A 22,608-nucleotide genomic window follows, 5' to 3' on the forward strand; every position below is an offset into this window, starting at 1 on the left:
AACATTTTGGATGTGACTTCTAACAGGTGTGTTAATGTAGAGTTTTTCAGGACTTCCAATGCGTGAGCAACCAACATAAAACTGGCAATGAGAAAAGCAACGTGTCTAAAGATTAAGTCCAACAACTTTGAAGTTTTGTCCTTGAGCTTTATTTATAGACATGTCAAAACTAATTTTTGTTGGGAATTGCAAACGCTTGAACTGAAATAGCATGCCAGAAGGAATAAAGGAACTCCAAGGAATTAACACAGTTTCACCTTTAAAATTTCCAATTACTATAATAGCTTCCGGAACATTAATTTTCAAAAAATGTATTACTAACCATGTACCATTACACAGTTTAAGTGAATCAAGATTTCTTAATAATATAACTGGAGCTCTTTCCTTTTCCTTCAACATCAGGTTATGATGTGGCATTCCACGCGGTTGTAGTGAATTCTACAGGGAATTCTACTGCCTGGTCTTCATTAATAACACAATCAATGGATTAATAACTCTTGGAAAAGATTATAATTGACTATATCAACAGCATCATATCTAGAGGCCAAGATTGCTCTTTCACGAAGCCATGCAACATTGTGGATATTTTTAGCAATATCTGGGAAAAACTTAGTCATCAGGTCATCAATTGAATTTACCTCTAGCCACATAGTAATTTGTGAAACTGAAGATCTCTATTCAATGTTACTGAACCAGTGCCAATATACAGGAGGTGATTTGAAAAAAGTGTTGCAGACTAATCATCAAATAAATGCGTCCTCATGATAATAGTTTCCAAACTGAAAACCAAACACGTGGTCACCACATAGTATTGCAGGAGTATCGGTTTTTTATTATATTGTAAATGGAAAAAAAGAATTCGGGATCGAATCAAACGTTCAGTTCCCAAAAACAACAGCATTTTGTTAGATAAATAAACCACTTATTGTAGACTAAAGAGTGTTGTTAGACCTATCTCTCTTTTTTTTACCTTTCTAAGGATAACTTATTGTAATATCATTATTAAATATTAATAATGTAAAGTTCTGGTGTAGGATGATTTCGGAATACAATATAAAAAGGATAGAATTATACTTACAATATTGTTATGGCTTGGCATTTGTACCGGTACGAGGTGGATGAACATAAACTTTATAAAATTCATTGTTTTGAGAAAATTCAAATTTTATTGAATTTCGTTTTAAAATAATTGGCAAGAGAACTTCTGTTTATGTTTGAATGATTGTTTTCGTGTCACTCTTTCATTGGTTGATTTCAGTCTCGTGGCGGGTTTTGGATTGTAAATGTCGATTTTTTTTACGTTTCGGGTATGCTGGCAACGAATATCACAGTTAAATTTGGGGGCTGATAAATCGTTTACCAGGTATGAAAACAGAACAGCCAACATAAAGACTAATGTAATCCCTGGTAGCCATTTTGTTTTTACAACAGTGTAGTTAGTAATGCGCATGCATGTAACTGAAGCAAACGACAAAGCAAATAGTTTTCACCCCGCAATGGAAAAAATGGAGTGTTTATTTCGAAAGCTGTTCTTTACATAGGGAGGTTGAGAGTGTTTATTCCGAAAGCCGTTCTTAATATGAGGTGGTTGGCGGTGTTTACTCTGAAAGCCGTTATTTATATGGGGAGATCGGGGTTATTAATTCTGAAAGCCGTTCTTAACATGAGGAGGTTGGGGTGTTTATTCTGAAAGCCGTTACCCATGCGCATTACTATTTCCTCGGTTTTAAAATAATGGCTGCCATAGATTACATTTGTTTTTACCTTGAAATCTATAAAAGTCAATATTTCGAATGTGAACGATGATGTGTAGCCAATGTAAAAAACATAGAATAAAATTTGTATTATTTAAAAAGTTTGTTCGAACATGTTTTTCTTCACATATACACACCCACACGTACGCACGCACATACGAACACACACGCACACATATACACATCCTCATACACACACTCACATTCATGCGCATACACACACACACGCTAACGCACACACACACACCCGCGCTATGACGTCACTTCCTTTAAAGTGAAAGCCAGACATGCGCACCCAGAACACTAACTCCAGTATAAAAGTCAACAAAACCTGTAAACTTCCCCTTTTTCGTCCGGACCAGCGTTCGACCTGTTGAGTCGACGAACCGACCGCGCGCCCTAACGTCACTTTCCCTGCTACTGTAATGTGGGAATAAGCGCACGTACACTTTATACGCCTTCTCTCTCCATGAACTGGATTGACTTTCTCACTCTATCTCCCCTTTGCTTTGGTCACTCAAAACAAACATGTGCGCGACGCTCTACTGAGCTTAACCCTCTCTTTCTACAGGCTGGCTTGCCACTTCGCGTTTCTGTATCGCATTCTTCTTTTCCTTCCACGCGCGTAGTCGCCAACGGCCGAATGAACACGTGTACACCCAAGAATTTCATTTCTCAACAGAAAATAAACATGTCATTTATTTTCTGTTGAGAAATGAAAGTCTTGGGTGTCAACAAGTGGCATTGAAATTAATATTGTTTTCTAATAATTTAATGATTATTTATATTTTATTAGTTACGAAAATATCTATTTTGTATTAAAATAAACCCCTGATTTGCGTTGTCATAATTTTCTTGAAAATGTTTGGATTCATTAAAAGTGTAAAGAAAACTTTCTTTAAAAAAACACAGCACACGCATTCGAAAACTTTAGAATTTTGATTTGAAATTAATATTTGTCTATCTAATAGATGATTGAATAAAAAAGAAAAGATACATAGGTACGTATATTATTTAATTGGAATTCATTATTGAGATGAGTATTATTTATGTAATTTTTTATTTTATTACGGATCCTAATCTTTTCTTAGTCTTTTCCTATTCCTCTGGCCTTCGTCCGGTGGTAACCGCGACGGATAGGAACTCTGAGTCTCCTGACTGCATTCGCTGCCTACCATAGTTGTTATCATCACACCACGTTTTGGCCTCTGGCCGGCTTTGGGGTAGGATTGAAACCATTATCTTCAGACAATTCTTACTTGGAACCGCAGAGATTCAACGTCTCTATCAACTGCGCCACGGGCTCCGAAACAGCTAAGAAAAGATGAGGATAATAGTCCGCAATAAAAAAAATACATAGGGATGTCTTCGTTTTATTTCTTTAGAAAAAAAAAAGAGAAATTATTTATAGAAAAAGAACTTATTAAATGTAAAGGAAAATCTCAATAGAAAAACGAAAATTATCCAAAGGGAACAGGAGTAATAATTAAAAGAAAAAATAACATTATTAAAGTTAGGCGAGACGATAAATATTTCCAATTTCAGAATCTCGAATACTATTTACGTATTACTTGGACAAAAAGAAAAAAGAATAAAAGAAACGCAGGAAGATGACATCAGCTTAAGTAAGATTTTCTACCAAAACTTAGAATTTGTCCCCCTATCATGGAAGATTTATTTAAGAAAAGTATTTTTTTTTCATTGAATTTTGGTCCTGCATATGACCTTAAACTATATCCGATGGTGAGGCCCCACCTTGCGGGCCTTGGGGAGTGTGGAGCCACCCTTTAATTGCCATTGCTCCCAGGTCCACTCTGACCCGGAGTGGTAGTACCTGTTAGGGTCGAAACTATGGGTTAAATAGAATCTGACTAAAATACTCCATTAAAAATCGTTCCTCCAAATAACTAGATCCGGCATTAAATAACCTGAAAAAGGTTGATATGCCGTAAAACAAAAGCAATCAACCAACCATCATTGAATTTTGTTTTAGTTCATGAGGGATTTCTGGAAAAAAGTGATTATCAAAAAATATTTATCATCTTAAAAGATATTAAAAAAATCTCTAAGAAATTAAAAAGAAAAGTTCTATTTGCCAAGACGTGTAAAATACGTTTAAATATATTTAAAACCATGCAGATATTCGCATTTAATAATACAAAACATGATGGCAAAAATTCTAAAAATAAAATAACTTGGTGCCATCAGCTAGAATCGAAATCAAAACATCCATCGTTCTAGGCGAGTCCTCTACCAACGTTGTTATCGAGATAAAGATAATAAATTATAAATATTAACATACTTGAACAAAATGAATTCATGTGAGCATGCGCAGAAGAAAGTAAAAATATGTCGGCCAGTTGAAATGAACATTTCGCATTTAAACTTGCGGATATCTGTACGCGTTATTCATAAACTCAAACGAGCGTTTTACTCGATATAAAAAATCCTTGGTTGATAATTACGATTTCCCGTTAATTTCAGTCTTATTAGACCAGTCTTTTAAGAGTTTCCATGTAAAATATTTACACACACATACACCTACGGTTATATATATATAACTGGGTTCAAAAACAGCCTACAGAAAATGGACTCTGATTTATGAAAGTATGATAGGTTATGAAAAGGAAGAGTTGTAAAGAGATAGCTTCGAATTTGGGGGTATCAAAACCAAAGAAAAATATGATGAAAGTAAAAATAAAATAGATAGACCCCATAATTTATTATACCATACCTGTTCACACTGAAACACTTATCACAATATTCTGTGGGTCTATATTTAAAAACCTTGTTAAACTTTGTGACATATTTCCATTCTATGACGGTCAGGCGCTAACGAACACCCCATAATTTTATAATACCGTATTTCTTCAAACTGAAACATAATTATCAAAGTATACTTACGCAGATAGATATGAAAAGTCTTTATTAAAGTTTGTGCCTATTTCCATTCTATGGAGGCCAGGCACGAACGCAGACCCCATAATTTTATTATACCATCCCTATTTAAGTTAAAATATACTTATCAAAGTATTCTTATGTACATCTATATCAAAAACACTTGTAAACGTTTTTTTATGTTTTTATTTCCATACTTTGTGGACCAGGCGCGAACGCTGACCCCCACAATTTTAATGAACAACCGTACTGCCAGATCAAATATACGCATTCCTGTGTCTCGATACATCTTCTATCATTATATGTAATCAGTTTTTTTAGAATAGTCAACCATATAGGAGTCTACTAGTAACCAGACACACACACACACACACACACACATTCAGCTTTATAGTGTATATATATATATATATATACATATATATATATATATATATATATATATATATATATATATATATCGCGGTTTGTTTACAAACAAACGTTTGAGCCCTCTACGACGGATGTTTATTTAAATAGACATTCGGACAGTTTAATTTCGGCCACCGATTCCGTAGTCAAGGGGTAGGACTGCCGACTGTCATCACGACGGTTCTAGGTTCGATCCTCGGCTTGGGAGAGGTGTTAGTCTAGCGGCACTGATGAGTTGTGAAACAACGAAACAGGTCTGTATGTCGATGACTAAAATATATTTTATAAAGCCCCCCTCTTGGATAGAGCACTATCGTAAATTATCTTACTCGCTACTTAATTTAGCTGAAAAAATGCGAAGCTCGCGGTTTGTTTACAAACAAACGTTTGAGCCCTCTACGAGTGGCGGACGGATGTTTATTTAAATAGACATTCGGACAGTTTAATTTCGGCCACCGATTCCGTAGTCAGGGGGTAGGACTGCCGACTGTCATCACGACGGTTCTAGGTTCGATCCTCGGCTTGGGAGAGGTGTTAGTCTAGCGGCACTGATGAGTTGTGAAACAACGAAACAGGTCTGTATGTCGATGACTAAAATATATTTTATATATATATATAGGTGAAAATGTGTCTGTGTCTGTGTACATTTCTCTACTGAATAGCTCTGTCAATATTCGATCTACAAACTCGGGATTTGACATAAGGAGTATTGAGATTTGGGAAAACCTTTTTAATTGTTGTTCAGCCAGAAATTTGGCTGTCAAGGGATCAAAGTTAAACGATTAAACCTTTGAAAACTCTACTACCCCCCTTCGCCAATTTTGGGTCTAAATACTTATAATTGTTAATGTAGGTTATTTGGATATGAGTCAAACTTTTATTTAGATTTGAGCCCAAAACAATAAATGATAAGAGGACCAAATTGAGGTCGAAGTAAAAAAAAAATATTGACCGCTGCGGTCTCTACCAAATTACTCAGTCATTTTTTTATCTAAACATTTGAAATTTTACATAAAAGGTATTCAGACATAGGGCAAGCTTTTTAATCGTTTTTTTTTTTTTGCCGAGAATTTGGCTGTCAAGAGATCAAAGTTCAAAAGATTTGACTTTTGCAGTCTTTAGCAAACTATTCAGCAAATTTTGGGTCTAAACATTTGAAATTTTACATAACGGGTATTCAGTCATGCAGTAAGCTTTTGAATCACTTTTTGAGCGACAAATTTGAATAAGTTGACCTTTGCGGAGTCTACCAAACTGACTTTAACCAGTTGTTTTACCGAATAAAAATCAAATTGCAAATGTGTTACAGGTTCAAATACATTATATGTCAAATTTCAACTCTGGAAAATCAAATAGTTCGATATAAACATTCCCGAGTTCAACAACATTCAGCGAAAGAAGGTCGGAGATTACATCGAGCGAAACGTTGTGAAAATGACACTCAATATGAGAACAGTAGTCCGGAAAATAATACAAATAACCAATCCTCATTTAAAAAATTCAGAAACGCAATATATATTAGATAGATAGATAGATACATATATATATAGATAGATAGATAGATAGATAGATATAAATATAACATTACATTACAATATTACATAGGAAAATGCGAGCATGAAAATTAATATGGTTAAGATTAAACTTAGAAAAGTAAAAGGACTAGTTGTTAAAACTGAAAAAGAAAAAGACAAGATATTCTAGTAAAAAATATAATAAATTTATAACTTAAAATAGTACAGCATTCAGAATTAGTTTTAAATGCAATCGAACATTATATAAAAATTTTAATGCTGCAATGTTTTAAGTTGTATGTTTATTATATTTTTTACATGAATATCTTATCTTTTTCTTTTCCAGTTTTAATAGCTAGTCATTTCACTTTTTCTAAGTTTAATGTTAACCATATTACTTTTCATGCTCGCATTTTTCTATTTAATCCATGATTTTCCCGGTTTTTCTTGGAAATAATATTTTCCTTCCGTGTTAAATATCATACGCATTGTAAACAATCCATGACGAAAATTGTTACCAAATTCTTAATTTGACTAAATGAAAAAATTAAATAAAAGACGCAATTAAGTAAATAAACAGGAAGAAGAGACAAAAAAAGAGAGAAAAACAATTATCAGCCCTAGCACGGCAAAAAAGAGAGAAACAGAATTAACGAGCGACGTCATAAGCGAAATATTATCAGCCCTGGCACGGAAAAGAGAATCACTTGTGTTTACTTTCTATATATAGCCTTAATAAGATGAGATGCGATTTTTGAAGTTGTCGACGACGAAAAGGTTGCTATCAATCAGAAGAAATCGTCTCTAAAACATCAATGTTGAAAATATTGCTATGATAGCCAACAGCCAATCAGAAGAAACTATATATCACGATCCTTCCTAATTCTGAAGACTTTTTAACACCAGTAATTTTATTATAAATTTTGTTTTAATGAAGGAAAATTGAAATTTTTTTTATTTCAAAATATAGCTGAGAAGATGACATTATAAACTATCATAATTGTTTGATATTTGGTCGCAAAATGATTGAGCGGTGAAGCTTTAAATCAGTTCTATATGAGTAAAACTAACACTTGACCATATACTCACACACTACTGTGTTTGGTTGGTGTTGGTTGGTTCTTTTTGTTTGACAGCATATCAATCCTTTTCAGGTTATTTAATGCTGAGTCCTGTGATTTTGAAGAAAAATGTTTTAATAGAATATATTTGTTCTTTTTTTTTCACGTCGGTTTCTATTAAAGCCATAGTTGGGACCCTAAAAGTGGTATTCACTTTGGGTCAGAATTGACCTGGGAGCAATGGCAATTAAGGGGTGGCTCCACACTCTCCATAGCCCTCGGATAGAGTTTATGGTCCTATTCAGAACCTACCTCGTTTGAATGATACATACATTATATATATATATATATATATATATATATATATATATATATAGAGAGAGAGAGAGAGAGAGAGAGAGAGAGAGAGAGACTGGTATTAATCGTGACACTCTACACTGAAGATTCCCGAAATGATGAAACACTAGTGTCTGTAGGTATTTAATTATTATAGTAAAAAAATAATTATGACTGCCCCTTTAAGAAATTCGTTTCTTATCGTTGAGCACTTTAAGTTGAATTAAAGTCGGTCAATTTAGCTCTTATGCGTAGATCATCGTATAACGATTAGATCACTGTCTGACTGGCGAAAAAAAGAATATTTAAAATTAAAAATGTTTAAATTCGACGTTATTTCACGCGGTTTATGGTAGCCGAATGGATTAGGTCTTCGCTAATCGAGCCAAGGGTGTCTCGTACTGCGGGGTTCAAGTCGTTCGACTGGTATTAATCGTGACACCTTGTACTGAAGATCCCTTAAAGGATGAAACACTAGTGTCTGTAGGTATTTAATTATTATAGTAAAAAAATATTATCAAATAAATTATTGTCTTATTAAATATTATAGTGAGAAAATATTTTAAAAACGATGCTGGACAGAAAGGAAAATCTCAATAGCTAAAATAGAGCAAATATAAATGCAGGAATCATAGTTAAATTTTCAATTTTAATTAAATTTATATAAAATATATTCAAGTTAAAAATTTATTGTTTGTAACAAGGAATATCTAGAAAAGAATTATATTTATTTCCTTAATCGATGGATTTTCAATAATGGCATGAGAGGAAACTGTAGTGAGAAAAATGATTACTTTTGAATAAACATATATTTTGCTTATTAGCACACATATTGAAAATATTATTCAAAATTATTTAAAAGGTATAGATGTAGAATATTATACGACCTAACGCAAAGTTTGCATTTGTATAAACTGTATCGCCTAAACAGGTCTCTAGTTACTAGTAACTAGCTGACCGAAACATGCTCATGACTGTGTAGCAACATATTGCTGCTTATGTAAAAAATAAATAGAAAGTATACCTTGCCTTACTTCAATATTAAGCACTCTTGTCTTGTAAAATTTGATTGGCTACTTTACCTCTGGAAAATAATAACCTCGGATAATAAAATTTCTGTATATCTTTTTTATTTGCCGAGCGCTCTTTTTTCAATATCGGCAGGCACATTATATAGAATGGCGCTCAAAAGTTGTTGCTCGCCCATAATTTAGACACGTCTGATTGAAGACAACACAGTTATTCCTTTTTACGATCTTTTCGGATATGTTTTTCATTTGTCGAGCGGTCTTTATAATTTCGGCAGGCATATTATATAGAATGGCGCCCAAAAGATATTGCTCTGCCATATATGTATATATGTATGTATATATATGTACATATATGTGTATGTATATATATGTATATATATGTATATATATATATATATGTATGTACATATATATTTATATATATGTGTGTATGTATATATATATATACTTGTTTATTGTTATATAAACATGGTCACATCCCGCTGCTACAAATAGCCACTTGTTTCAATCAAACAACAGATATCATCAGGCAGCGACTTGACTATTCAAAAGTTCAATGAATAATCAGTATATATATATATATATATATATATATATATATATATATATATATATATATATATATGATGAGAATAATGGAAATAGTATTCCGACGAAATAGAGAAATAAAAAGGAACAAACCGAAATTTAAAATAAATTTAAATATTCATTGCAGCATAAGCATACCTTTGACTTCAAACTAGCAATAATAGTTAAATTTACTTAAAATAGACCGCGCCGGGGGCTTCTTGAATCAGCTCTTATCGCAAACTCAAGCAGAGTTAAACAACTTGGAAGTTTCTATGATGTGGCGCCATTAATAAGTAAACTTCTATTAAAAGAACATAATTTAATTGTTGACACAGATTAACCCTCTCACACCATAGAAACACCTACTATAATAATTATTACATATAATCTCAACAAATAAATTACATAACAAAAACACACTCATTTTATTTCTGTTACACACCTATAATTGAATTATAACGGACATATTTTTACCAGAAGGAATATTAACTGCATCATATCTTTTAAAAATAAATTAACAGCTATAATACATTATTAAAAATCTCTTCTCTCTCTGTAACAACACAAGCTCCCCCCCCCACACACACACACTTTTTTGAATTTTGAATTTCTAACGTCTTTTTCCGTTTCTGAAATGGAACAGCGTCACACTTTTCACAAGAAAACTTTCAAATATTTGTACTGGTGTTTTTGTTTTCTTAATTTCCTTCATCCAGAAGAAGTCTCGAAATAAAGACGAAACGTTTATGATTACACATAACTTGATGCGTCCATTTATATATATATATATATATATATATATATATATATATATATGCGTGTGTGTGCGTGTGTATGTGTGTGTGTGTGTGTGTGTGTGTGTGTGTGTGTGTGTGTGTGTGTGTGTGTTTATTTTTGCGATACGTTTTGAATGAATTCAATTATTTACGAAAGTGCATGTTTACCTAAACGCGTGTTGGGATTAATTTTCCCTTTAGCAAATTTCGTACCCTCATATGGGGAGCAGCATATATATATTGTTTTTAAAATATAATTATCCACTGACACGTGTTTCGTCGTCTACGACTCATCAGAGTTGCTGAATCTAGCGATACTCAGCCGTAGACGACGAAACACGTGTCAGTGTATAACTATATTTTAAAAACAATATATATATATATATATATATATATATATATATATATACTAGCAGGGGTGCCCGGCGTTGCTCGGGTGTTTGTATCTAGACCCAAAATTGTCGGAGGAGTTTGGTAGAGTTCTTAAAGGTCAAATCGTTGAAATTTGACCCCTTAACAGCCAAATTTCTGGCTGACACCCGTCACATCGATTTTCCCAAATCTCAGTACCCGGTATTTCAAATTTCGAGTCTATAGACTAAGAATTGACAGAGTTATTGCGTAGGGAAATGTACACAGACAGACAGACACACAGACAGACAGACAGACACGTTCACTTTTATAGATATATAAATATATTATTTCAACCACGGTTTTTTTTTTACTTAAACTTAGAAAAGTAAAAGGACTACTTGTTAAAACTGGAAAAGAAAAAGACAACAGATTCTAGTAAAAAATATGATAAACTTATAATTTCAAATATTGCAACATTAAGAATTTTTACAAGTTTACATAAGAAATTGTTTCAATAGACAGGACAATAAAATTATTCTGCTGATCTCGTCAGACGATATAAGCCAAAATTGCATGATTTAAGTAAATATATATATATATATATAGAGAGAGAGAGAGAGAGAGAGAGACAGAGACAGACAGACAGACAGACAGACAGCAGAAATAGACAGTTTTATGTAACATGCTAATATTTTGAAAGAACAAATTTGCACTTAATGTATTCCGGGAAACGTCTGGTTGGAACAGCTAGTACGTTATTAATAGATCTTTTCCATGCACCTAATATCAGGTTTAAAAAAAAAGTCTCATTAAAAATCAATTTTGAAAACAAATGTCTTTTCCCTGTTTTAGATTGGAACATTTTAATTAATCTTAAAGTTAATTTGACGCTTCATTACACGCTATTTTAAGAAGCGAACCACATTTTTGCACAACCTCCGTCGGCAAGAATATAAATGGCATTTATCATATTTTTTTGTGTTTCTAAAATAAATAGTTTTGTCTGGCTATGAAGTTCTGATTGCAAATTAGTATCATAATTGATTATTGATTATTGATGTTCTTTTTTTTTATATTATTATTATTCCAACTCGTGAAGATTGCGTGGCCTGAGGAAAAGTTGATTACCTCAAGGGTAGCCTGTTAATTTGTCAAAAATATTGGTTGATATTTTAGAAACAAAATCTCTTGCTTTCAATGAAATATAGTATTAGAGAGTAATTAAATTTTGGAGTGTTTGCTGGTATGTGTTTATGTTTTTACGACGTATCACTCTTTTTCGTGACGTTTCTGAATTTTTTAGATGAAGAGTAGTTATTCGTGTTATTTGAATTCCTCGAACTACTGTTCTCATCTTGAGTGTGATTTTTACAACGTTTCGGTCGATGTAACTTCCGACCTTCTTCAGGTGTATCTTGTCGAACTCAGAAATGTTTCTGTCGAACTCGGAAATTTGAACGAAATTTAATTTAGAACGGAACCCTTTATTTACTTCAAAGGGTAGCATGATCTTGTTCTGTCAGCCATGACTGGATAGATACTTAGTAATTCGCAATTGAATTTTTCGATCGCCCACACTGAGGATTGAACCTTCAACTTTCAGGAGGATATCACCTTAACAATTGATTTTTCCATGTACTCTAACAATTGCGCCACAGTTTCTTGCGAGTTCTTCAGAGTTCGACAAGATACACCTGAAGAAGGAAGGAGGTTTCATCACCCAAAACGTGAGAACAGTAGTTCTCATGTAGATTCATCGAACTAGTGTTTTCAAAATGAGAACAGTAGTTCGATGGATCCGGATAATACGAGTCTTTTTTGTGTGTAATGAAACGCCGAATTAACTTGTTTTAGTTGAATATTTGAACTGGGGCCTTCGGCACTAGTTTTACAAGTACTTTAATGAAATGTGTTCGGATGAACTCATGCCACTTCTACCTCTCCGAGGCACAAACCCAAAGAAACCCATCTAGCAGAAACACGCCATCCTTCACTGTTGAGTTCCCTAGATGCTGGAAAGACTTCTTTTATTTTTTTTATTTTTTTACATAGCCATCACCACTTATCAAGGCCAAGAGGCCACTAGACGATAAGGGTTAAAGAGTGTACAGTAGAAATTGGACAATATAGTAATCGTTAGTAATGGTAATTCTGTAAATTTGTTAACTTAAGTGGAACGGCTCATCGAGAACTTGTTTACGTTAGACTTGAAGACAACCATATTGTAGTCAGCCGGTTAAGCAGCCAAACGGAAGACAATTCCACAGGCGTGCAGTTCTAAGAAATAAGCTTTTCTCATGGAATCTACGTTCAGGTTTAGGCACAGATAAAGAGCGGGAGAAATTATTGATAGTGTTTTCTGCTAGACGGGTGTTTCTGGTGAAAGTTTAGCGAAGGGTGCCCATAGATTGGAGCTCAGTCGAGCACCTGCCATGAAAATAACGATAAAGCAGAGACAAACTCGCAACTTCTCTTCTGTGAGATAGAGGTTGCAGGGAAGAGAAAAGGACATCCCCTACGAGGCTACGAAGTCTATTTTGAACTCTATCAAGGCAGGATAAGTCCTTTCTAGTAGCTCCTGCCCAAATGTGGCAACAATACTCCATCCTTGGACGTACCTGGCTCTTATATAGATAGAGAATTGCATCCGCAGTTAGATATCTACTGGATCGATAGAAGGATCCCACCATTTTTCCAGCGGCCTTGGCGACGGATTTAATGTATGAATTCCATTTAAGATCAGGAGTAAAAGTCAAGCCCAAAAGCTCGTCAAAACATGAGGCCTCCCCAAGACTCTAATAGTTTCATCCCTCGGGGTGCTAGGCTTTGAAATTCCTTCCTTGCTTCCCGCTTCTCTGACTGTGCTGACATGCAGAATTTTAAATTTAATGTAATCAGACATCTCGCTTATCTCTGTACATAGTCCCCTTTAGACATGGTCCCAAATAGTAGCTCTATACGACCAGGTGACAATATGTATTGTTTGGGGTGAACAGGAGAAAAATATGTCTACAGATATGGGTTCTTGAAGTAATATTGGCATGAATGTATCCGACTTCGGAATACAGAACAAGCCGAAAATGACCGAAGCAGTTTACGATTTGAATGTAAAAAAGACGATATTAAAAGCAAATACTCAAAGTTGGAACAAATAAACAGGCATTTACTTCCTTAGCTAGGGTTGACGTTAAGAGTAAAGGGTAGGTTGGAAAAAGTTTAAAATAGAAATAAAAATATCTATAATAAAAATCTCACCTGTCTGTTTAAATGTATGTATGTATGTATGTATGTATGTATGTATGTATGTATGTATGCATGTATGTATGCCTTAAACTTTCTACAGAGGCGACGGATTTTCACGAGATCGCTATAGTTTTGATGCATGACCCTTCGGACAACAAATATCGAAAATTTGGCTAAAATAATAATTCTTTCATCCTCAACTAGGTATTTTTCTACAAGGAGGGTTCGCTTTTTTCGCCTATATTTTAAAAAGTCATCCCCTCTTTTCAGTTGACTAGCCTTAATTTAAACCTTCGTCACATCCGGTTTTATCGATGGTTGCAACGGCAAAGACGTCATTTGGGGGGGGGCATCACGTTCTTTTTCTACTTCGAGGTATGAGTTCGAGCCCGCCTGCCTAAAACATTTTTTTTTTTTTACTGAACAACCAGACTAATAAATTAATAAAAAAATCGTTTTAAGGAAATTATCAAACCCATTTTAAGAGCAGGGGGGTCTTAATTGGACCTTATCTGAATTGTCTGAAAATATGACAAAGCTGTATCATATGCTGTTAGTATTACTTGGTTGTCTAGTGTCAGCTAGGATACTTCCGGCTTATTCCGATAATTGCAATTGGAAACCTTAGTGTTTATATGAAATTTCTCTTAGCGAATATTCTCGTTCATCATTAATACGGCACAATCACGCTGACACACCGGTTCTCGCCAGATCACCGCAGTTAAGCAACATTGACCCTGGTCAGTACCAGATGGGTGACCATTGTGGAAGGCGAGGCGCTGAATGTACCGCGAGGTAAAAAAATATCAGGTTGGGAAACTGGTCTTCCTTCTCCCGAGGGTAGATGGGCCTCTCTTAAGTCGTGGTAAGCAACCCATCTAGTGATGGCGTCACGATAAAAATACCCTTGATAGTCCTGGCGAAGCATCACGTATTCAACTATCGACAACATTTAAATTACACTACAAACTCGTGTAGTTAATTCAATCTCGCCTGCAGCCGCATGTTACGTTTTTAGACGCTAACGTAGATTGGTAAAATTCAATTATAAGTAAAAATATTTCTGAAAGTTGAAAGTTTAATCCACTGTGATGGCGATGCTTAAAAATACAATTGCGAATTACTTAGGAATTCTATCCAGTCATGACTGATGAAACGATAGCATGTTGTCCCCCGTAGGTTAAATAAAAGTTTCATGTTCGAAATTCCGTGCTGATTTCCGAGTACGACAGAAATATTTTTAACTTCGACAAGATACACTTGAAGAAGATCAAGTTCACATTTACCAAAATGCTGCAAAAAAAAAAGCACGCACGACGACAACAGCAATCCGAAGAATCCAAATAATAATATTTCAGTATGTGTGAAAACATACATATCGTTTAGCTTAGTAACTACTATAATATAGATATATAGAAAGAACTTTGTATGTGTATGTGTGATTGTGTGCGTGTGTTTGTGTGTGTGTTTTTGTGTGTGTGCTTGTGTTTTTGTATGTGCGTTTGTGTGTGGGTTTTGTGTGTGTATTTGTGTGTGTGCTTGTGTTTTTGTATGTGCGTTTGTGTGTTTGTGTTTGTGTTTTTGTGTGTTTTTGTGTGTGTGCTTGTGTCTTTGTATGTGCGTTTGTGTGTGTGTGTGTTTGTGTGTGTATTGGGTGTTTGTGTGTGTGTTTGTGTGTGTTCGTGTGTGTTCGTGTGTGTTCGTGTGTGTGTTTGTGTGTGTATTTGTGCGTGCGTGTGTGTTTGCGCGTGCGTGTTTGTGTGTGTTTGTGTGTGTGTGTTTGTGTTTGTGTGTGTGTGCGTTTGTGTACGTGTGTGTCAGTGTTTGTGTGTGTTTGTGTACGTGTGTGTCAGTGTTTGTGTGTGTTTCTGTGTAAGTTCATTCGCTATGGACTTGAAAACTGTGGCCAGTTTTTTATAAAATTTCACACAAAACTACTTTATGTGTCTAGCAGTGTTCTAAGATAGCTTTCGTATCGGAATGTTTCCGATAATTATCGATAAACGATAATCGATCATCAAAATAATCCGATGAAAGACGGAACAGGCGATGTTGACACCTGACACAGCCTAGCATCACACGTGCATTTGAGAAGTTTTATTACCAAACAAACTGAAAAGCCCAACATATAAAATCAACAGTAGGTTCTTTGATATGACAGGGGCGCGTTCGAGATTAATGTTTCTGTTTAAAGTACAATTGCACTATAATACTTTACTGTTTAATTTTAAACATAAATGCAAGCCATTATCAACACACAAGCATTAAAGCCATATATATAATATCAACAGTAGGTTCTTTGATATGACGGGGACGCATTCAAAATGAATGTTTCTGTTTAGAGCACAAATGAAACATAATATTTGACTTTTTTGCATTTTAAGATTTAATTCAAGCCATTATATATACAAAAATAATTTTATAAAATCAACAATTGATTCCCTACAGTGCAATGTAGACTATAGTCTATTGTGGACTAATTCACTGCAGGGAAGCATGTAAAGCTTTCTTCCGGTGCGCTGCAATGAGCCCCCAGATAGAGCAGGCAATCAATCGATTTTTTTGAATAATGGGCCATTTCACAGTTTTCGATGACATTAAAAATATGCGAGTGTCAAATATTCGTTCATTTAATCTTGAGCGACTTCGGGGCCCCTGCTAGCCGTCATCTAATCATGTTTAACATGGTCCATAATCGTTTATTTTTACATTGTCATATTTTTATTAGAATAATATTGATCTATATATATATATATATATATATATATATATATATATATATATATATATATATATATGTATATATATATGTATGTATGTATATATATGTATGTATATATATATATATATATATATATATATAATATATATATATATACTAGCAAAAGTACCCGTCGTTGACTGGGTTCAAAAACAGCCTACAGAAAATGGACTCTGATTTATTAAAGTACTAGCGAGGAGTAGTCGGCGTTGCCCCGGGTGTTTGGAGGTGTGTGTGGTTTTGGGTAAATCAAAACTCCGGGTGGGGGGGGGTTAAAATTTAAAAAAAAACTCTTTGATAGGTAAGTATGAGGATCGAATCCGAACCGTTTAAGCAAAATTGTAAATTAATGTGTGAAAAAAAATAAGAGTGTGACAGTTTTAACCATTTGGGCCACCGCGAGATGCTAACGGAAACCCGTTTGAATTTATTTATTTACTTGGATTTGGCAGGTGCACGTTTTAATGACTTAATGAGGTCAAGTTTGACTGCGGGATAGTATTTCATTTACTGCGGGAATGCTTTTTTATTTTTTATTTTATTTCCCCCACCCCCAAGATGTTATAGGAAAAAGACTAACCCACATGCGGCGAGCGAAAAATGTTGAATATTTATCTTCCCGAAGTCGTGCAAATTAAATAGACAGGCAAGCTCCGTTGTTAACTCTGAGATATTACAATTTATATATGATATAAAAAGTTTTAAGAAATTGTGAACTGACCGACCGCTTCTCTGAAAAAAGCCTTTTGTAGACATACAGAAAAAGCGAACACACATATAAACATACATACATTTTCGCTTTTATATTTATTAGATGATAGTTATGAAAAGGAAGGGTTATAAAGAAATAGCTTCGAATTTGGGGGTATCAAAACCAAGGCAAAATATGATGAAAGTAAAAATAAAATAGATAAACCCCATAATTTATTATACCATACCTGCCCACACTGAAACACTTATCACAATACTCTGTGGATCTATATTAAAAAAAAAAAACTTGTTAAACTTTGTGACATATTTCCATTCTATGGCGGTCAGAGACGAACGAACACCCCATAATTTTATTATACCATATTTCTTCAAACTGAAACATAATTATCAAAGTATACTTATGCAGATTGATATGAAACGTCTTTATTAAAGTTTGTGTCTATTTCCATTCTATGGAGGCCAGGCGTGAACGCAGACCCCACAATTTTATTATACCATCCGTACTTAAGTTTAAACATACTTATCAAAGTATTCTCATGTACATCTATATCAAAAACACTTGTAAACGTTTTTTTTTTTGTTTTTTTTTTAATTTTATATTTCCATACGTTGTGGACCAGGCGCGAACGCAGACCCCACAATTTTAATGAACCACCGTTCTGTCAGATCAAACATACCCATTCCTGTGTCTCGATACATTTTCTATCATTATATGTAATCAGTTTTTTAAAATAGTCAACCATATAGGAGCCTACTCGTGACCAGACACACAGACACACACACACATTCAGCTTTATATTTTAGATATACAAGTGGACGTGTCTGTGGGGGGGGGGGTCTGTGTGTGTGTCTGTGTACATTTCCCTATGCAATAACTCTGTCAATTTTCAGTCTACAGACTCGAAATTTGATATACAATGTACTGAGCTTTGGAAAAATCTTTGTAATCGGTTTTCGGCCAGAAATTTGGCTGTTAAGGGGGCAAAGTTCAACGATTTGACATTTGAGAACTTTACCAAACTCCTCCGACAATTTTATGGTCTAAACACTTGAAATTTTAGATATAGGTTCCTTGGACATGGATATAACTTAATACCTTTATTTGAGCTCAAAATAATAAATGTTAAGGGGTCATAATAGGGGTCAAAGTTTTAAAAATTGGCCGCTTTTTTTTCTTTTTTTTTGCTCAACATATACCTCCAAACACCCGGGCAACGCCGGGATTAAATGCTAGTTTGTAAATAAAAAAGTAATATTTTTCAGATGCTGATTGATTTTTCGTATTATTTCGATTTTCGGATTACTGTTCTTATATTGAGTGTTATTTTCACACCTTTCGGCCGATGACACCTTTGGCCTTTCTCCGCTTTATTTTGTCAAACTTGAGACTCTTTCTGTTGAACGCTAGAAGCTGCACGGGATTTCGAACGGGTCACTTCATTTTATCTACGGGGTAGAATGCTTTCCTTCTATTATAAATGAAGTAATTCGCAAATGTATTTTTATTTTCATTTTTAGATCGACTGCGCTGAGGATTGAACCTTTAATCTTTAAGAATGGAACTTTTACAACTGAATTTCACCAAATATTCTATGAACCAGTGTCGAGACGATTTAAAAATTGTCACGATAGAAATCGGCCAATTACTTTCATGAATTGTACGCCAGGCTTGTGGTAGTCGATTTGCACGAAACATTGATTTTATTGTTGTTTTTTTTTATTTCCTTTTGAAATTTCAATTATGTTCAGCAAAACCAAAAGCAAAACAATCAAACCAAAATACAAAACAATCAAACCAAACATAATCATTAAATATCTGAAAAAATAAACGATTACACAATTTAAAAAAATAAAACTTTTCAAATTTACTGGATTCGGCATAAGTAGTTCGAAAAGGGTTGATATACCATAAAACAAAACAACCAAACAAAATTCTTGGAATTTAAAGATACTGAAACAAAAACTTTCCTCATTTTTTTTTTCATGGGGATCACCACTTATCAAGGCCCGTAAGCCACTCAGGGATAAGTGTTATTTTGTGTACAATAATCGATGGGATAATATCTTAGTAATAGTTGGTATTGGAGATTTGATAAAGCGTCTTACTTAAGGGGCCGATTAATCAGGAATTTGTTTATGTTGGACTTGAAGACGTCCAAGTTGTAGTCAGGTGGGAAACAGGCAAACGGAAGAGAATTCCACAGGCGTGCACTTCTCAAAAAGAAGCTTTGTTCATGGAATCTACGTTTTGATTTAGGCACAGATAAAGAGTGGGGGAAATTACTGACAGTGGTTTTAGCTAGACGAGTGTTTATCATGAAGGATTGGCGAGGGGGGACCAGAGATTGTATTTGACATTAAATAACTCGAGCGAAATTCAGTAGCTGAAACGACAGCTTTTCTCGCACGTCAAAGAACATTGCTTGACTCTCTCTTTCTCTCACTTGCCACAACACATAGTCAGACTTTTTCTCTCACTCTTTCAAATCTTCACCTTCTTCCTCCCTTCCTTCTTTTATACAGGCTGCCACCTTTGGTGCACATTAAAAAGTGATTTCTTTTCTTTTAACGAAAATAAACAAAAGTTTATTTTACATTATTTGGTACTGTATTTCTTTTTATTTATTTATTTCAGGGGATTAATGCAAGACTCCAACAATTGGCGATGCCTGTTTAAGCACGTGACCCAACACGTTGTATGCGGTCGACATCGCAAGGAACATAGGACAAGTAATAACTCAACTCAGTTTTTCTTTGTAACAACGACAGTTATTTGCTCGTTCTCCCGCTACGTATGACTTCTCGTTACAGCTGTGACGTCACCCATGTCTAAAACGTGATCGTCTTCTCTAACGTGCTCCCTTTCCTTTTTATAGTCTTTTTCTTTACAGTGACGTCATTTCGCATTTCGTCCGTGCTCTGTTGCAGCTAAATGTCTGTTCACATTACATTTAAATGTCTATATATAAGTGCAATCAGGGGAAGCAAGAGACCTGGAGGAAATTCTAATGTCTAGCAGTTCGAGGGAAGACTTTCTGGCATAGAGTGGAAATTTGTTTCTTGTCTGGTTAGTCAGAAGTATTTATTTCAAAGAGGGCACAACGGCTACGAGTTCGTCAGAGCGTGTGTGTGTGTGTGTGTGTGTGTGTGTGTGTGTGTGTGTGTGTGTGTGTGTGTGAAATAGCACTAACCCTAGTTAGGTTTAACTGGCTTCCCCCGAAAGAGAAATTCCATGGGAGTATGAAATTCACAAGCGATCCCCAGTCGCATGTATATCCCCGTTGGGGGGGGGGAGGATGACGACGTAAGGTTTTTGTAACTCTTGCGGGGAGGTGTTAATGTCCTCCCACATAGAGCGCTTGAAATTCCCAAACTGGTCACCCATTTTAGTAATGACCAGTCTCAATGTTGCTTAACTTCGGTGATCTGATGGGAACCGGTGTGTCAACGTGATTATGCCGTATATTGGAGACATCCGGATTAAGGTAGCTGAGCACATCCCATTAACATACTTTCAAAACAGACACAGAGATGCAACATTGCGATGATGGGACAGGAGTTTGGACTTCGTTGACAGTACGGGACCTATTCAGTTAGAGATTCGTTTTTGGATCCGTGCATGCGCGAATGGTAATGTTGTAATGATACAAGATACTGATAGGTATGGATAAATTTTTAGCACGGTAGAGAGAGCTCACATTCTTTGCAGCACCCTTGGCAATGTATTCAATGTATTTGTTCCAATTCTTGTTGCCTGTGAATGTTACGCTGAGGAGTTTTAGCAATGAGTTCTCCAGTAACGGATTGTAAGTTATGGTAATGTTTGGGATGTCTTTTGTGGTCCCGTTCTCCATTTTTTTTTTTTTTTTTTTTTACACAGTGGTCACCACTTATCAAGGCCCGGAAGCCACTCAGGGATAAGGGTTATTGCAAGTACATTACGTTAGTGTGGAGCTTTGATGAATTTTACTTAAAGGGGCGGTTCATTAGGAATTTGTTAACGCTGGACTTGAAGACATCCAAGTTGTAGTCAGGTGGGAAGCTGGCAGGCGGAACAGAGTTCCACAGGCGTGCAGTTCTAAGAAAGAATCTTTGTTCATGGAATCCACGTTTTGATTTAGGCACAGATAAAGAGTGGGGGAAATTTTATTCAGGAAATCGCAAATGTTTTTACGGACCAAAATTTATTTAAAATCAATAATTAAGCTCAATAAATCAATAGAGCTAATGCGGTATTATGGTAACTACTGAAGTAAAAGTGAAAGAGAGAGAGAAAGAGAGAGAGAGAAAGAAAGAGAAAGAGAGAGAGAGAGAAAGGGAGAGAAAGGGGGGATGATACATGGAGGAAGGGGTCAAAATGCACTCAGGTTACAGCAGAACAGACAGAGGATGATCACAAACCCTCATCTTTATCTCACCTTTTTCATAGCCTTGTGCTTAATTTCAAGTGAAATTATTTAACTTTCTGTGCCAATTATTTTATCCAAAATATAAAATGTGCTCTATCTCAGGGCGCCATTTTTACGGACTTTACCGTCTCGGACGGGATCGATTAGGCTGTTTTTGAGCCAAATAAGAATTCCCGTTTTTCGGGTGTGCTGGGTCACCAGCTATTAATTTTCTGGATGCCGTAAAATATCCATCTTTAATGATTTCTTCGCTGGGACTGATTGTAGGATAAAAAGCGAAGAGTTGTGTACTACACATGTTTACAAAAGTAGACCCAACACGTTGTAACAGAGTACGTCGCAAGGAATATAGAACAAGTAATAACTCAACTCATTTTTGTTTTATAACAACGATATATATTTCCACATTCTCCCGCCACGTGTTACTTCTCATTACAGCTGTGACGTCACCTACGTGTCTAACATGATCATGAACTTGCTCTCGAATATGCTCTCTCTCTCTCTCTCTCTCTCTCCTTCTTATAGTCTTTTTCCTGACCGTGATTTCAATTCGCTCACGGCTCGGTATTTGCATATAGTCGCCATAAGCGATTTGTTACGCAGTGTCTCGTTCTAACATTTAAAACAACTTCAATGAATATCTTCGATACGTAAAAGTTTGTTCGTAAAACAATATCACACAAGAAATCTTGTTTAAGGAGAAAAATGTTCGTGTATGTGTATCGTTGAAGTTGGGGTCTGGTGGTAGCCATGTTGGATTTTATATCGTCTTGTCAAAA

This window comes from Euprymna scolopes, chromosome 36 (genome assembly GCF_053919585.1).
Source record: "Euprymna scolopes isolate OS-2025 chromosome 36, ASM5391958v1, whole genome shotgun sequence".
NCBI lineage: Eukaryota > Metazoa > Mollusca > Cephalopoda > Sepiida > Sepiolidae > Euprymna > Euprymna scolopes.